The sequence below is a fragment of the Lissotriton helveticus genome, chromosome 7 (assembly GCF_964261635.1).
Source record: "Lissotriton helveticus chromosome 7, aLisHel1.1, whole genome shotgun sequence".
NCBI classification, from domain to species: Eukaryota; Metazoa; Chordata; class Amphibia; order Caudata; family Salamandridae; genus Lissotriton; species Lissotriton helveticus.
Genome location: NC_136068.1, coordinates 1,807,532,153 through 1,807,548,891, shown reverse-complemented (window position 1 = coordinate 1,807,548,891; position 16,739 = coordinate 1,807,532,153). Strand labels below are relative to the sequence as shown.

General features: G+C 39.8%; 2 protein-coding genes across 6 annotated transcripts in view; one reads left to right on the top strand and one right to left on the bottom strand.

Moving 5' to 3' along the window:
• The window catches only part of LOC144770792 (phospholipase A2 inhibitor 25 kDa subunit-like), a 248,743-nt gene that overhangs the window by 20,061 nt on the left and 211,943 nt on the right, over positions 1 to 16,739 (bottom strand). The window lies entirely within an intron of this gene.
• The window catches only part of LOC144770793 (uncharacterized), a 315,531-nt gene continuing 311,439 nt past the window's right edge, over positions 12,648 to 16,739 (top strand). For 2 of the 3 annotated variants that reach the window (XM_078655551.1, XM_078655550.1), the window contains exon 1: positions 12,648 to 12,956. The gene's annotated coding sequence lies outside the window, so the exon portion shown is untranslated. Of the gene's footprint in view, positions 12,961 to 16,739 lie in introns of all 3 variants that reach the window. The other variant, XM_078655552.1, reaches the window with a different exon arrangement.

The window sequence follows — 16,739 nt, the reverse complement described above, 5'->3', positions numbered from 1 at the left end:
ATTCAGGTGAAAGTGTCTGCTTCTCCCTGCCATCCTGCCAAGGAAGACCCATCAAGAAGTGGATGGCCACTCATTTACACCGAACCTTCCTTTGTTTGTGGCTGTCTAGAGGGAATGCACAAAGTCCGGCTGACAGGCACCTCAGACATTTATTGGATACAGGCTGCAGGCACTAAGAGCAGAAAAATTACATCTTTATAAAAATAGCATTTTTGAAATAGTGATGATAAATTCAACTTTGCCAGCAAAGAGGATCGATCATTCCCATTCCAATGATATGTAGCATGACAGAGCTACTCCTTCTCAATCAGGAATTACAGCTTATAAGTGTAGTAAGGAATTCTCAATGTTAACCCATTGAGAAGGGTAGGCCTCCCAGTAATGAAAAACTAATTTCTGTGTTTTCACCACCAGGACATGTAAATTTAACAATACGTATTCTGCCTTTTCATTACACAGCACTCTGCTTTATGGGCTACCTGGGGACTACCATAGAGGTGTCTTACATATAACAAAAGGGGAGTTTAAGGCTTGGCAAAGTCTTTTAAATGTCAGGTCGGGAGGTGTGGGTGGTGTGAGACTTGTTTAAAGGGTGGGTGGTACAAACAGTGCTGCAGGCTCATTAGTAGCAGTTAATTTACGGCCCTGAGCACATGTAGTGCACTCTGCTAGGGATTTATAGATTAAATATGCCATTTATGGATAGTCAATCAAACCATGTTTTAGGGGAGAAGCATGTGCACTTAAACACTGGTTGGCAGTGGTAAAGTGTTCAGGGTCCTATGGCCAACAAAAAGAAATCAGCAAAATACTGAGGCAAACAGTTTGAGGAAGACCACCCTAAGGCTGTCAGGTCTAACACTGTAGTGAGTTTTTAAAGGACACTATTTTACCATAACCTATTTCCCTTTAAACACATTTTCTGGGGGACACTGCTTTGTTTCAATGGTACAAATGAATTCAATACTGACTCTGAGTGGTCATTTTGACAATCACAACCAGCCCATTGCTTCTAATTTAAAATGCTGTCCACATCATTTGAATAACTCCTGATCTCCAGATTAAGTATCCTCCTTTCTGTGTCACTTTAAGCATTAAAGTTTATTCTTTTTAAGTAAATTGGTTTTGCAATAGTTTTTTTGTTTATTTCCTAAATGTAATGTTGTTTTCAATCAATCAATCAATCAATCAATCAACTTAATTCGGTGCATAAACCATAAAAGTAGAACAATCAATAGGTTAATACCAATTAATAGTATACATAAAAACACCAGAGATCAAACCATATTAAAATGCAAAAATCGACAATATATAGCAAACACGTCTTTCTTCTACCAGGCTAAAACCAGTTCTTATATTCTCTAATTCATTATACATGAAATATGATTTAGCATTTGTACACCTCAAAGTCCTAGTCATCCCCCAGTCCATCTTTGATTTCATCTAAGAATAGTTCTACGGTGCATCTACAACAAATAGCTCAGAATGCTTTAGCAGCTTTGCCCTTAAGCTCCAGCTCCATTGGAGATATTTCGCTAATGCCCAGACAATTGATTCTTTTGTCTCTGCTCCTAAGAGCCTTAGAACCATTAGAAATTGCCTAGCCCTCAATTGTTTGCAGATATAGAGAATCCAGGACATCTGTCTTAGATTTCCATTTTGCACAGAAAGACTGCAAAGGAAGTGCGCCATGTCTAAATCTGATATACAGTTGCCTAGCCAAGAGGGCCTTAATATAATTTAAAACATTTTTGCACATGCTATGGGATTTTAAATCTAAAAAGTGAACAGTTAAAGCTCCTTGTCTGCTATTGCTCATCTCAAGTGTCCATTTATGAGCCCAAAAAGCTTCTTTGAGTGCTACCATGGAAGGGAGAGGGGGACAATCGTAATCAGTACAGAGTTCCTCAAAGCCAATTTGGGAGAGTATTTCTCTAATCAACCAAAATCAGTAGATCCTATGGTTCTTATCTAGTTCTACTATCTCTTGTAAGACATTATAGGATTCCACTAGGGCAGATGAAGACTTATGCCTTATCCAAAATGTGACTGGTCTTAACTGTGCTTTGTGGATAATCTGTTTTACACCCGTATCCCAACGTAGGGGTAACAGTGGCATGCTTTTCTGAAGCTCAGTCAAAGGTTTTAGAAAGTTATTCTCGACTTTTGCCAGATTGGATAGACCTGAAATACCGCACAGCTCTGCTACAAAAAGGGCACTGCCTTCTGCCTTCACTTTATAGACTTTCAGAGCGGGTAGGATTGGCTTGGTTTTAGACGCTCAATACAGTCTATGTATCCCTGAAATATAATGACATAAATTCATACAACTTTTTGTCCCCAGGGATGACCAAAGAATGTTATGGGTAAAACAAATGCCAAAATAGTAAAATTCTGGGACTCTTTCTGTACCCTCTAACGTGATGGTACCTCTAAATGTCTTGTGTCGATTCATGGTCAGGAATTTAGTTTTTGAGTGATTTTATAACCAATCCTATTTCTACACAAAAGTTTGCAAAACTATCTACCAGCATCTGTAGGCCCATTGCGGTCTTAGACACTAGCAGAGTATTATCTGCAGACAATAGCATGGGGATTTTCTTCCCTGCAATCCTTGGAAGATCGCTGTCAAGATTTTACAGATGGAACACAACATCATTGGGGTATAAGGAGAATAAAGTTGGAGCAAGGACACCACCTTGACGGACACCTCTAGGAGTTGGTATTTGATTTGTTAGCTCTCCCTGGGAGTCCCATCTGCCTGTGCGTGCATATGTGTCCTGATGCAATCTCACTAAACATTCTATAGCTGGGCAGGGACCCCATTCTGTTGTAGCACCACCCATAGTTTTTCCCTGGGGACCAAATCAAATATTGATTTTAAGTCCACAAAGACCATGTAGGGATGGGCCTTTTGGATGACAACCGTTTTCCAATAAATCGTCATCAGTCTGAAGGCCTGATCTGTGGTTCTCATACCACTACGAAATCATGTTTGCAGGTTTGATTTGGCCTCGGTCTCATTAAACCACTTTTGAAGTCTCAATAAAATTTGCCTACTAAAAACTTTTTGTGTAGCATCTATCAAGCTCATAGGCCTATAATTTAGGGACAAGTCCCTATCACCCTTTTTATATATATTGGAACTATCTTGGCAGTCTTCCAAAAGCCAGGTATTTTGGCCCCTTCAAGTATAGCATTTGACAGGATGTTGATATTTATTGCCTAATTCTCTGGATCCCAACAAACTACGCCACAAGGGACTCTGTCAGGACCTGCCACTTTTCCCACAGGGAGACACTTAATTGCTGCTAAGGTTTTATCATATGTTAAAGTTAATGTCAATAGAGGTGATAGGTGTGATTGTAGATATGGTAAACAGGGTGGACATACGTCTAATCCATCTGCTTCAGGGACACACGCCTCTGTGGTTAAGCCTCATAGGGGGTCAAAAAGCTTGGAAAAGTGATTATACCATGCCTCTGGTTGGATATTATTAGCTAAATGGTCTTTGGGATTCTGCCCCCTGTTAGCTACCATAGACCAACATTTCTTAGAATCCCTAGAGGTTACCAGCTTCATATAACTCATCCCAGATACTATTTTTCTAGCTCGCACAGGCTTTCACCTGTGCCCATTTGTACAGGTTCCTTACTTGTGTTGGGTCCCTGCCCTATAGAACCAGGCACAGCTGTAATTTGGCTAATTTACAGTCCTTGTTATACCATCCAGTGGAGGTTTCCCCCCTTTTTTTAATGGTTATCTGTTGGCACTGTGTTAAGCAATCTCCCAAAACCTTTGCATGAATGACCTCAGCTTCCTGGGGTGGAAGCTGCAAAGTGTCATTTTTTTCTAAACTCTCTGTAGCCTCCTGCAATGCCCGATATATGGCCACTACTGATTCACGTCTACATACCAAATTAGCCCATTTAAGCCTACATTTATCATTTGATGGATTACGTTTATTGATCAGGATATTGTAGTATGTTCCATTCTGTGCAATCAAGTTTCTTGACTATTCGGAGTTGACAGTGTTATATGGCCCTTAGGGCAGAGTTCTTAAATCTGTGGGGCGCGCCCCCCTGGGGGGGGCACGACCCCATCTCGGGGGGGGCGCGCACTCCACTGTAATCCCTTGGAGAACTCCAGTATGGCTGGAAGGAGGAGGGAGAGGGAGGGGAAATCGACAGGGCACGAAGTGCCCGTGCTTTTGTTATGTTAACCCTCCCAGGAGGGGGTTAATTCAGGAGCTGACACTTCAGCTACAGTGGGAGGCAGGATGACTCCTCTGCTAAAACCGAAAGCAAACCAACAGACACGCTTTCGGTTTTAGCAGAGGAGACCCCTCGCCTCCCACTGCAGCTGAAGCATTTCAGCTCTTATGAATTAACCCCCTCCTGGGAGAGTTAGCTCTTCCTAGAGAGGAGACACATTTTCCAAGGATGTTTCAAGGCATGGGCGAAGTAGGCTCTGGGCAAGGTGGGCTCTGGCTCAGGGCCCCAGCCTTTCAAAGGGTAAGGGGTGGGTTTGGGGGGGTGACTGAAAGAGTCAGCTCTGTTCTACAGAGTCTTGTCCTCATGACCTTGACATTCTTTTAAACCCGATGTTGTAAATAGCGTTTTTCTATCATTAATTTTTAATGTGTAGGAGTCTATTACAGACACCTTGCAGACAAAATGTGTTTATGCGTCATGCAACATCCATATAAAAAAATTATTTTAGATCAATACAGGACCTCACATATGAGAAATGGAGGGTGTGACAGAGATTATTTGCAGTAATATTAGTGAACTGCTATTGTGTTACATACTGAAAACACACTATCCCTGAATATCAGATGTACACACATTTAGTATTTGACCAAAGAAGGCATGAAAGAGCTGAGACTGGATCATAAAATCAAAGTTGGACTGAACTGGAGCCCCGAAATACATTTGGCCCCGGGCCCCCAAAATCCTTAGCACGTCCCTGAAAGTTTCTTTTAAAATTACACAGGCAGACTCGCAAAATACCAACCAGCCATGTGTTGTTTAAACAGCCTGCAAATTGCCTGTCTTGACACTAAATAGTATGTATTCATGGTGCGAGAATCGTTTTTGGTGTCCCCACACCCCATGACTGCCTCCTCGGGTTCTCTCACTACCACCAGGCATATGTGCCAGTCATAAGTTATTGCTAAACACAGCACCTCCCGATGAGGTCGGCCCCCCCTCCATAGGTCAGCGCCCAGTGTGGCCGCACCTGTTGCACTGCCCTAAAGCCGGCCCTGTACGTATTAATTTGTAATGTAATTTTTCTGTCTTTGTTCCCTTTTATTATCAGTCATGGATTATTCAGGCAGCTCTAGAAAACAATTAAAAGTTCTTTCTATTTATGTTTGCTGTTCAAAGTATGCACAGACAAGTGCTGAAAATTCAGCTTTAGGTGACTGCTTATACATATATATCATCTGTGACATCAAAATAATAAGCTGGCAATCCTAATCATAAGATTGGAAGTTTGTTGAGGGATGAGCACATTATTTTCTTCCACCACCCTGATCCCTGGTTACTGCCATAATAGCAATAGTTTAACACATTTGAAACCCCACACTGCCGTCAATAACTTGCTGAGTTATTTCAAGTGTCTGGGATTGCACCTTGCATTTAGACACCTCGCTCCTAATTCTCGCCCTTCACTTTCACCCTCACCCTGCGCTCACACTGATCCTGATACACTCACACCATTCACCCACTTACCCTTCATTCACAGTGATCACTCTGCACTCACAGCGATCACAATGCGCCCACACTGATCACAATGCACTCACACCATTCACCCGCTCACCCTGCACTCACACTGATCACCATGCACTCATACCATTCACCCACTTACCCTCCACTCACAGTGATCACTCTGCACTCACAATGTACTTGCGCTATTCACCCTGCACCTCACCCTGCAGTCACACGAGCACTCTACTCAACCTGCACTCGTGACACTTCACTCACCTGTCCCCCTCACTGCTTAATCTGCAATCTCACTCAAATAAGCCCCCCACTAACCATACATTCATTAGTCCCACTCTGCACTAACATGTGCACCCACATTTATATGGTCACCTCACTCAACCCTGTACACAAGTATGGGAATGTCCTGCCCCATCAAGGTTTTTGTCCTAAATTACAAAAGGAGACATCTAAAAGTAATTCTATCTAGCCTTCCAGGGGCCCCTTGATAGAGACAGTTCTGTTTTTGCCCTGATGGCCTGGAATAATTCCTGAACAGATTCTTGCAAATACTGTTTTGTTTATTTTTTTAATGTGATTGTTGTGAGGGAGTCTAGTACTATTTGCAGAGAAATGTGTTTATTTCATGCAACAACCATAAAAAAGTTAACTATAAAAAAGTTAGATTCAAGCGGGTCCTCACATATGAGAAATTGGAGGATATAACAGATATTATTCTTTGTAAAATTAGTGGGCTGCTGCTTTGTTACAACAGTGAAAACACATCACTATCTCTGAATAATAGATGTAAACGCTTTTAGAATTTTGACTACAGCGCCTGTGCACCGTTAGTAGCCTGGCTAAATAGGGTATGGCAGAGCTGAAAGTAAATTATTTAAACTCAAATCTGTACTGAACAGGGGCGCCCAACATAGTTTTTGCCAAGGGCACCCAAAATCCCTAACATGTCCATGACATCACAAAGTCTGTCAGACAACATTGCTCTGAAGTAAATAGACAACATCATTAATTTATTGTTAGTTTTATTTTTTTTAAGCATAAGCCTGACGTGTCCTAAACCCCCATTGCTTCAGGCAAGCAACTTATCGTACCACTAAGGAATTCTCAATTAGGTGTTTGTTCAGCGCCCTCTCTGCTGACTTTCAACTGTCTAGTAAAAACAATTTGTGCACAATTTATCTCGGAAAGTGGTGTTTTGAGCTGTGTAATAAGCCTCGGTCATTTCACCACACCCACTCACAAACCTGCAGTTTACTAAACACTCTCATTGTATTGAACATTATTTGCTGGATATGCCCGGAATATGCGCGTGGGGGTCGATTCCAGACTTTTCCGTCAGGTGGTGGGGGGCCCAACATCTAAAAAAATTCAGCTGGGGGGGCTCAGCCTACAAAAGTTTGAAGACCTCTGCCTTAGGGTCATTCTGAACATTGCTAAGTTAGCATGAGCTCTGCTGCCATGAAGCTGCTTTTTCGCATGTTACTACAAGACTTTATTTTGCAAGACTGTTTGTGTCTTTCACATGAGCAAGGTCGAAAAAAATGCACTTTGTTATTCTGTTCTGGTCATTCCCTATTACCGAAACAAAACATGCTACACACAGCTGCTCTGCTGGAGAGCTCATGCTTTGATATTACAGAGTTGCATGTTGTTCACACACACTTGGAGGGAAACCTTTCCATAGAGAAGGGCTATGCTGTATCTATGATGTAAAGGTTTCATCTAGGCTCTAAAGAATGGGGTCTGCTGACAAAGCCTAGATATCTTCCTTTATATAATAAACGTCAACTTACCAAGGGGAGGGTGGTTAGGCCTTATTTTCCTTTTTCCACTGTCTGTATATTATGACACCCCCTTCATATTCTATGGTATTTTAACAATGCTAACTGTGTTAGGTTTATGCATTTTGCTGCTGGAAGTGGCTCGTAGACCGCATTATAGAGCACCCTAGTTCAAATAAACATTCTTAACTATACGGTGACTCTGACCATCCTTATTGTGGACAAGTACGAGTGAGTGAGCGAAAGGTTATGTCTTGCTACCACGATTCCTGAGAGAGTTGGGAGTGTTGTGTTCTGGGTTGTCTAATCATTTGTAGCTTCGTGATTATGTAGGAGAACGAATGAGACACTATAGCTAGTCAGTTTTGGGATTTTGGGCACAAAGGTTGTATGAAGGTACAACCCCTATACACCGAGGTCCTGTTTTCCTGCGCATAGTTCTGTGTATGTGCAGAATCCTTGCAACAACAGAATTGTAGTCACTATCACATCTACCAATTACCATACTATCGTCAACAAATTTCCACAATGGAAGAGATAATAAAATGTAATCTATCCTGCTAGTGTGGTTAATTTGATTATATGTATGTAAGGCATGTCAATCGGGTTTTGTCTTCCCATTACAAGCCCTCAATCCACTGACTAGCGTTAGTGAGAGCATCTGGTATCCTACATCTGTCCATCTTTTCACAGGTGGAACCTCAAGAGAGGGGACCTCCCCATTTCTCATCTTCCACCTCAGTTAGTGAGTGGCCATTGTTGACCAGAGGTTCAAATACAGTATTAAAATCACCTGAGATTATTTCTAATTCATGCAGTTTGCACTGTTCCTTATGCACCCTCAGTTATTTGAAAACTAGTGTTTCCCTACCCCCTCTGAGCCCCCTATTATAAACGTTATACACATATATCTAATCTTTATTCTGCCCGATGCATTTAATCGCTTGTATATATCTACACATGCTATCTTTAAAGAGTATGAGTTATTTTTAGGGAGGTAGGTGTCCATATCAAGAGGCCACCAGAGGGATGTCCCCTTCCATTAAAGGTTGCAGGTGCAACAAAATCTAAAAAAGTGAGCTCTATATACAGGTTCCAGGGCCTAAGTCTCCTGAAACAAGCACATATCAAACTGGTCAATAAACTGACCTCAGTCGGGGTCACCAAGCTTGGAGGGTAGACCAGCCTTGTTCCACGACAAGATTTTTATATTGGCCAGCTTCTGAATTTCAATAGGTGTTATGGACGCCTCTGTTTCCCTCAGAGAAGATGCTATAAGAAGTTTGGGATTTCCAGAGGTATTTATATACTGTACAAGATCTACGCCCTTACAAGATTCCATATTTATTCCTATTCTAGAAAGACTCCTTTCTTCCAGTCAGTTCACCCTTGAAAGCCCTGAATCGTTATCCCTGTCTCTGTTTTCTGAGACAGATACTGGAGGGGCTTGTTCATGTGATCTAAGTATAAATTGCATTTGGGTACCCACAAGTCCTTTAACCATTTAGGGGTCCTTAATCCAGATTTCAATATAGTCAAAGTGCTTCACTTTAAATAAAGAGTAATTGAATCTTTGATGGATTGAATGTCTTCCCGTATTAGTGAATAGCAGTTCTATATTGCTCCTATATAGTGGATGCATTTCCTCATCCTCCCTCCGTGCCTTAGCCAATTTTGGTACCTTTGTCGAATACACACAATTCAATCTCGAACTATGGACTTCTTGGGAGTTTGGAGACTTAAGAATCACTCCCTCCTGCACTGGATAATGGGGGGAAAAGACCCCGTGTAGAGGTTCTACCATCACAAGGCATGTATCTATTTACTCTTCGCAATTTAGGGTGTAGCATTTTGTCAGAGGGGGGCATAAACTGGGATGGGGTCGTACAAGGTGAATTTGAGGTGGACAGGTATCATATCTTGCATTCTATGAGGTGGATAGATTAGTGATGATTGTCCCACCCCTTTTTAGGTCGAGCGTACAGCGCTTGCGCTGCAGGATGATCTCATGTATTTACTTTCTGGAGTCTGACTCCTCCTACCACTTTGAATTGGCTTTTGTCTGTGTCATCTAAAGATCATAGCCTCGAAATGGCTTAAGGTTGGTGCATGTCCCAACTTTTTTTTAAAGTTAACTCCCATGGAGTATTGCCTCTGGAGCAAGCAACAGCGCTTGACTATATCTTTTTGTTTTCATTATTTCGAAAATAATCTAGTACGGCCATTGATAATTGTATTTAAAAGCTCATAAGGCTCTATCAAAATGAATTTACCTGCTTATTTTCCTCTTGATGTGAACTCAGTCCCCGGTGTTATAAAAATCACCCTGCTCTCTTCTAAAATACATAAACATGTAGGTTTTGTTGTTGTTGTTGTTCTAAACAAGGCATGTACAAGCCCTAAGGAAAAGTGCTCTTTTTGCAAGGTATTGGGCATGGATGTGGGCCAGGAAGCATCTCTCAAGTACTCAGTATTTGAAGAGATGTGTGCAGTACACTAAATAGTTAATTTATCATTGTTGGCATCCAATCAAATATAGAAATTCGGAAAGCGTGTAATAAAGCACATTTTCATGTTCTTATCCGTATTTTGTGACTCTCTCGTTTCAGGCTCAGTGGCCTTAAAAGAGGCGTTAGGTTGAAGTCTCCGCAGGAAGATGTAAGATAATGTAATTATTTTAATAGTTCTGTGTGGCTAATAGTGTATCAGATATTTTGATGGTCAATGGCCAATTTGACTGGTTTCTCTTTTTGATTTCCTCCTCTGCTGGTAGGCGCTTTGTGTTAAGTTGGTCTGACTTTGCTCCTTGGTCAACACAAGTTTCCATCACGGCCATCTATGGAAAAGTACTGATAAGATACATCACAAGTGTGGCTTCTTCGCTTGTCAGATCAGTGTAGATAAGACAGTCTCTACCGTCTGGTTCTCCAAAGAAGATCCCAATAAGTCAATGAAGAACAGCACTCTACAAATATTGGAGGCTCGGTGCAGAACAAGGGGTGCATCTCGTTGGTTCCTGCACATTCATGTAAGGAGTAATCTGAGGATCAGGATTGTGGCATGTAGAGTAGTCACAATGTAACTTTGAGGTTGCAAACATAGGGCAGTGCAAAACTCACCTAATTTGCTTTTGCATGATTATGTGAAAGTCTTCAAGGAACGTCAAAATGTAAAATTGGCACTTCAGCTTTATTTTAACTTGAAATATATCTCCTTACATAGTTCTAAAAACCACATGCTGCAAACAAAAACTAAATTTTTGGTTATTCCTGTTCAAAAGCTAAAATCTTGCTGCCGACGCAAGTGTAATTGCGCCACATAGTGGAATGCCATAATTTAGCGCTAGGTGAATTTGTAAATTATTAGAGCATTATTTTGAGAATCTCACCACCGCCTACTTTCTAACCTAACTAGAGAGTGTAAGTTGTTATAACTAAGGGGTGACAATCTATGTCTTGGGTAAAAGTTGTATGTAAAACAATCCAGGGTTATTTCCAACCCTGGGCAATGAACTCCGCTCCGCTAGCAGAGTTTGCGGAGATTTGTTAACTACGCATTCTAGTAAAAACACCCACAAATGCTTTGAGAAAGCAACTTTACATGCTAAAAAGCATATCACCAATTCACAAAAGTGAACTTTGAATGTGAAAAATATCAGGCAATGATAGAGGTGATGCTTTTGCTGTCCCCCCTAACCTAGGGGGAGGACCAAGTAGATGCCTTGAACACAAAGAGCATATCAAGCTGAACGATTCAGTGGTGGTCCCATCCTTTTAGGACCAACCTAAGCACGGTTATGGGCAACAATACAATCCCAACCAAAGGCCCTGCAAAGCATTATGGCACTTGATTAGCAGTGGGTAGTGAATATTATAGTATATATCAAAATAATTCTACAAAGAGCTGCAGTTCAACTAATCGTTACTAGGTGTCCCTCACAAGTCTTATGCAAAAGCATTGAAATTATGACATCAAGCTGCAGTTCAACTAGTCGTTGCTGGGTGTCCCTCAAGTCAAATGCTTTTACATTTGACTCATGAGGGACACCTAGTAACGATCAGTGGAACTGCAGCTTCATGAAAGGGTTTCAATGCTTTTGCATTTGACTCGTGGGGGAGACCTAGTGACGACTAGTGGAACTGCGGCTTGATGTAATGATTTCAATACCTGAGGCAGACAATAATACTACATTCCTAATTAAAATTGTATTCGGAGAACGAAATCTCAACGGAGTGTAGCTGATCCTCCTATTTCTTTTTCCTCTTTGGCGGACCATAATCCCTACTCTATTCTCTCCACAACTATGGACAAAATTGAAAACCCTACATTGCCACCTCATATGGACGCTCTGGCACTATCTGCTAATGTCTCACTTTCCTCAGCTTCTCTTGCCCTGAAATTACCCACCACTACTAGTAAACGAGTTAAAACAAATCCTCCATCTTCTACTACATCTCTTACACCAGACACTATGGAGGTGTTGCTTGAAGAAATATGAGCTCTTCATCCATATCTGAAGGAGACAAACAGACGTCTTCAATCCTTGGATGACAAGTGGTCTACTATGGACAATAGAATTATACTAATGGAACGACAAATAGATTCTGTCCAAGATGGAGTCCACCAAATGCCTGCTTTACACTCAGATGTTCTCTTTCTCCAGAAACAGGTGGCTTGGCAGAAGGTTTGGAGGGTTCTGATCCCATCTCTTTCTTTAAGATATTTCTTCCACAAATCCTTGGTCTCCCTTTGTCTCCTGCTATGAACATCCAACGAGCTCACCGTTTAGGTTGGAATCCAACTACAGCATCCTGTACATCGAAACCTAGAGGGGTCATCATTTATTTATTGGAATATACTTACTTATTAAAGATCTTACAAATTGCTAAATCTAAGGATCGTATCACCTGGTAGAACTCCACCCTCTACTTTGCTCAAGACTATGCCAAGACGACAGCAGAACGTCAAAAGAATTTTCTTGCTATGCGAACAGCTCTCCATACTCTCAATGCTCGCTACAGACTTTTCCACCCCTGCCTTTTAAATGTTATATACGAAAATAAAATGACGACTTATGAAAATCCTGCTTTGCTCCAGGGATTCTTGGACCAATGCCATGAAAATGATATGGACATGTCTCGTTTTGTTCCTCTCTAATTGTTGTCCTCTTATGTTTCTTTGTGCTTTTCATCTCTAAACTTTTTTAATATTTCATTTCCCAGTCTATTTCATGTTGTGTTGATGTATCATGTTCTGTGTTTCTTATTTGTTCACATTCTCTATCTTTTTTATCCACTAGGTGCAGTAATTATGCGTATGTGATCTAAGTCCTCCCTGGTCTGTTCTGGATGATGTCCTCCTTCCATGTTCCGCCCTCAGTCGGCCGGTCCGTTGTGCCATTTTCCTGATGTGGCTTCAACATCCCCATCTTTTTATGTTATTTGTAGTAAGTCAGTATCTTTTTGAATCTTCTACCTTACTTTCTTTCTTCAATGTATTTACATTTCTTTCTCTACTGTATTCTCTACATCCTTCTTCTCAGACTTCTGAATCTCCTCATTTCTCAATAATGCCTTCTTCGATTTCCTCTTTCTTTCCTTTCTTTATTTCTCTCCTTTCTTTTCTCTTCTCTTTTTTCTTTCTTCTTTCTTCTTTTTTCTTTCTTCTTTTTTCTGTCATTCTCCTCTTCTTCTTTATTTGTATACTCCTTTTCATAACTACATTCCTTTTTCTATTATTGAACAATTTAATATTATCTGGTATAACTGTATATTTACTGTGTCACTCGTTGATATTTTTCACTGTTCTCCAAATTTCAATGTTATTGATTTTTATGCAACATTTATTTTGTTCCACTTCTTGCAAATGGCGTTAAAAGTTGTTTCATGGAACGTTAAAGGTTTAGGCTCCCCATCACTCAGGCCCCAAACATTGCAAATCAATATTCTTAGGGTCAGAGTGTTCTTTCCATTTATCTAATTTGAATTGTGATATTGCTTTATTACAAGAGACTCATGTTGTAGAGAAAGAAATACTTAACCTTAAAAGACCTTTTTGCATCCCCAGGCACAGGTCATCGCAATGGCGTTATCATTTTGTGTCATAAACGTCTTGACTTGCAGATTATTACTCAAGAATCAGATACTTCGGGTAGATGGGTTTCTGTCTCTTTTTTTAATTAATAACATTCCCATGACTCATTTTAACCTTTATGCTCCTACTGCTCTAGATGTCACTTTTTGGCCCACTATTTTATCCAAATTTAGGTCCTTTTTTAGATGATTATTTATTAGTTGGAGGTGAGTGCAATATGGTTATGGATCCAATTATTAATTGCAAATCCAACTCTAAATTCATCCTGTCCACTATGTTCTCCCAGTTTACCTCTACTATTCAACAACGATCTTAAGAGGACTCATGGCACTACTCTTTTAGAATATACCTTCTTTTCCACAGTCTTTTGCACACTCTTCACATTCTCGCATTGACCACCTTTTCACCTCACAAACACTCACTCAACATATCCTACAATCTGACATTGGTTCTATCTCAATCTCTGATCATGCACTGGTTATCTTAAGTCTAGATAGCTCTTCTCCTACACAAGGCACCAGAAGGTGGAGATTTATTAACTCTCTTCTTCTAGACCCTAATTTCAACCAACAATTTTAATCGTTCACTGCTACTTTCTTTGCTGAAAATGAATCCCTTTCTATATCTCCTCAAATTGTTTGGGATTCTTTTAAAGCAGCTTCCAGAGATTTTATTATTTATTTTGTATTCTCTCTCTACATTACAACATCTTATGACACACATTAAACATTTAGAATCTTCCTTCACTAGCTCTGGCTCTAAATCTTGCTTGGATGAACTTGTTTGCGCTAAATTTTAATTCAACAAACTTTCCACAGAAAATGCCAACTAATTTCTACTTAAATCCTCAGCCAAGTACTATGGGGGCCAGAATAAGGCAGGGAAACTTCTAGCCAATTACTTAAAAATTAAGAAAGAACGTACCAAGATCAGCTCTATCCTTGACTCCAATAATCGTATGCTTTACAAAAATTAAGACATTTTGTCAGAATTCACTCATTTCTTTCAGTCTATCTACCCTCCAACATTTCTGTTTATCCAGATACAATTTCTCAATATCTTTCTTCTATTACCCCTCCTTCTCCTCCAGATCTTGACTTTTCGGTGTTAAATGACTACATTAAAGAATCTGATATCAGTAATGCTATTCGTACTATTAAACAGGTTATAAAGCCCCAGGACCTGGTGGTTTCACCATCAAATTTTATTCTCACTTTTCTTGTTTCCTTATTCCCAAAGTATATCAACTATATTACTTCTATATTTTGTCTAAAAAATCTGGAGGATCTTTTCAAGATGCTTTAATATGTTTAATACCTAGGAATGGTAAAGATCATAATTTGTGTAAGAATGATCACCCTTTTTCTCTAATTATTCTTGATTATAAGATTTTTGCTAAAATCTTAGCGTTTAGTTTAGAGAAATTTCTCCTCTTGTTAATTGGTCATGAATACTGTGCTTTTATTAAAGGCAGGTAAGTTTCTGACAATAGTAGACTCTTTTTCAATGTTCTTACTAAAGCTAGATCATATAAAGATTCATTAGCAGCCATTTCTCTAGATGCTGAGAAAGCCTTTGATAGAGTGGGATGGCCTTTTATTTTTGGTTTTACATTTATAAATTATGTTTCTTTGCTTTACTCCTTCCCGGTTTCTTCTGTTCTTTCAAATGGTCTTCGTTCATCTAATTTCCAACTACATTGTGAAGTACCACAAGGCTTTCCCCTTTCTCCACTTTTATTCATTCTTGCCTTAGAGCCTTCCTTAATGAGGATCCACTTAAATTCCCAAATCACAGGTTTTAAATATGGCGGTAATAAATTGAAATTATTGGTTTACGCTGATGATATTTTGCTCTTTTTATCCCATCCGCAATCCTCTCTCCCAGCTTTCTTATCAGTAATGGAATCTTTCGCCTCTGTATCTGGTTACAATTTAAATATTGACAAATGTGAAATTATTCCATTAAATAAATTGCGCTTTTCTGCAGATTATACTGCATCCAGTTTCAAATGGAATGCTGACAAAATTAAATATCTGTGCTTATGGTTTAAACCCTCTATTAAAGATTCTATGTTAACTGATTTAAAAGAACTCCAATCTTTTTTGAAGTCTGCTACATCGAAATGGAATCCTTTATTTTTATCATGGTGGGGTCATCTTGACACAATCAAAATGATGTTGGTCCCTGTTATTCTTTTTTATCTCTCCAATATTCCTATAGCTATTGCCAACTCCCATTTTAAAACCAAATATATTTCATATTATCTAAATTTTTATGGAACAACAAAACACCCAGCATATCCTTGCATAAACTTAAACGTCCTAAATTCTTAGGAGGCGTTAAATTCCTAGACTTTCTGATCTATCATAACGCATTCTCTCTCAAATAGGCCTCATTATTCTTACTAGAAGACAATGATTCTCGTTCTCTACAATTATGGGTTGACGTTGAAAGGTCCTTTTTTCAGCCCTTTTCTTTTCAAGAAACCGCATAATTTTCTCAATGACCCTTTTAATTTTCTCTCCCTATACTCAATAACTCTTGGAAACTTTTTAAACCGTTATTTCCAATCATCTTTCTTCTTCAGACAAATTTCTTCAATCTTCCATATGGTATAATAAAGATATTACATTAAATAACAAACTTCTATTTTGGAAAGATTGGCATCTTAAGGGTCTTCATTGGGTTCACCAACTTCGTCATGAGCTTACTTGGCTTTCCTTCTCTTCTGCTCAAACACCCTTTTCCTTTCCTTCATCATGCCTTTCCAAATATACCTCCCTGCTTTCTTTAATCCAATTCCAAACATCCTATCACACATCACATCCACAACCCATCCTTCCTCCTCACCCCCACATGCTTTATCCATCCTGTCCCTCTCCCCATCAGCATCACAACTCTACCAGTCTCTATCACCTTTTTCACCCATTAGGGATAAAACTGCAGTGGAAACACTCTGGGAGATTGATCTTCAATCCTCCTTTTCTTCGTCTAAGTGGAATAGGATTTGGATTAAAATTAGAAAATCTTCCCGTGCTGCTAATACCTCCCAAACTTTGTTCTACATCTACAACAGACTTTTATTAAATCCCATATCACTACACAAAATGAATCCTACTCTTTCCACCTCTTG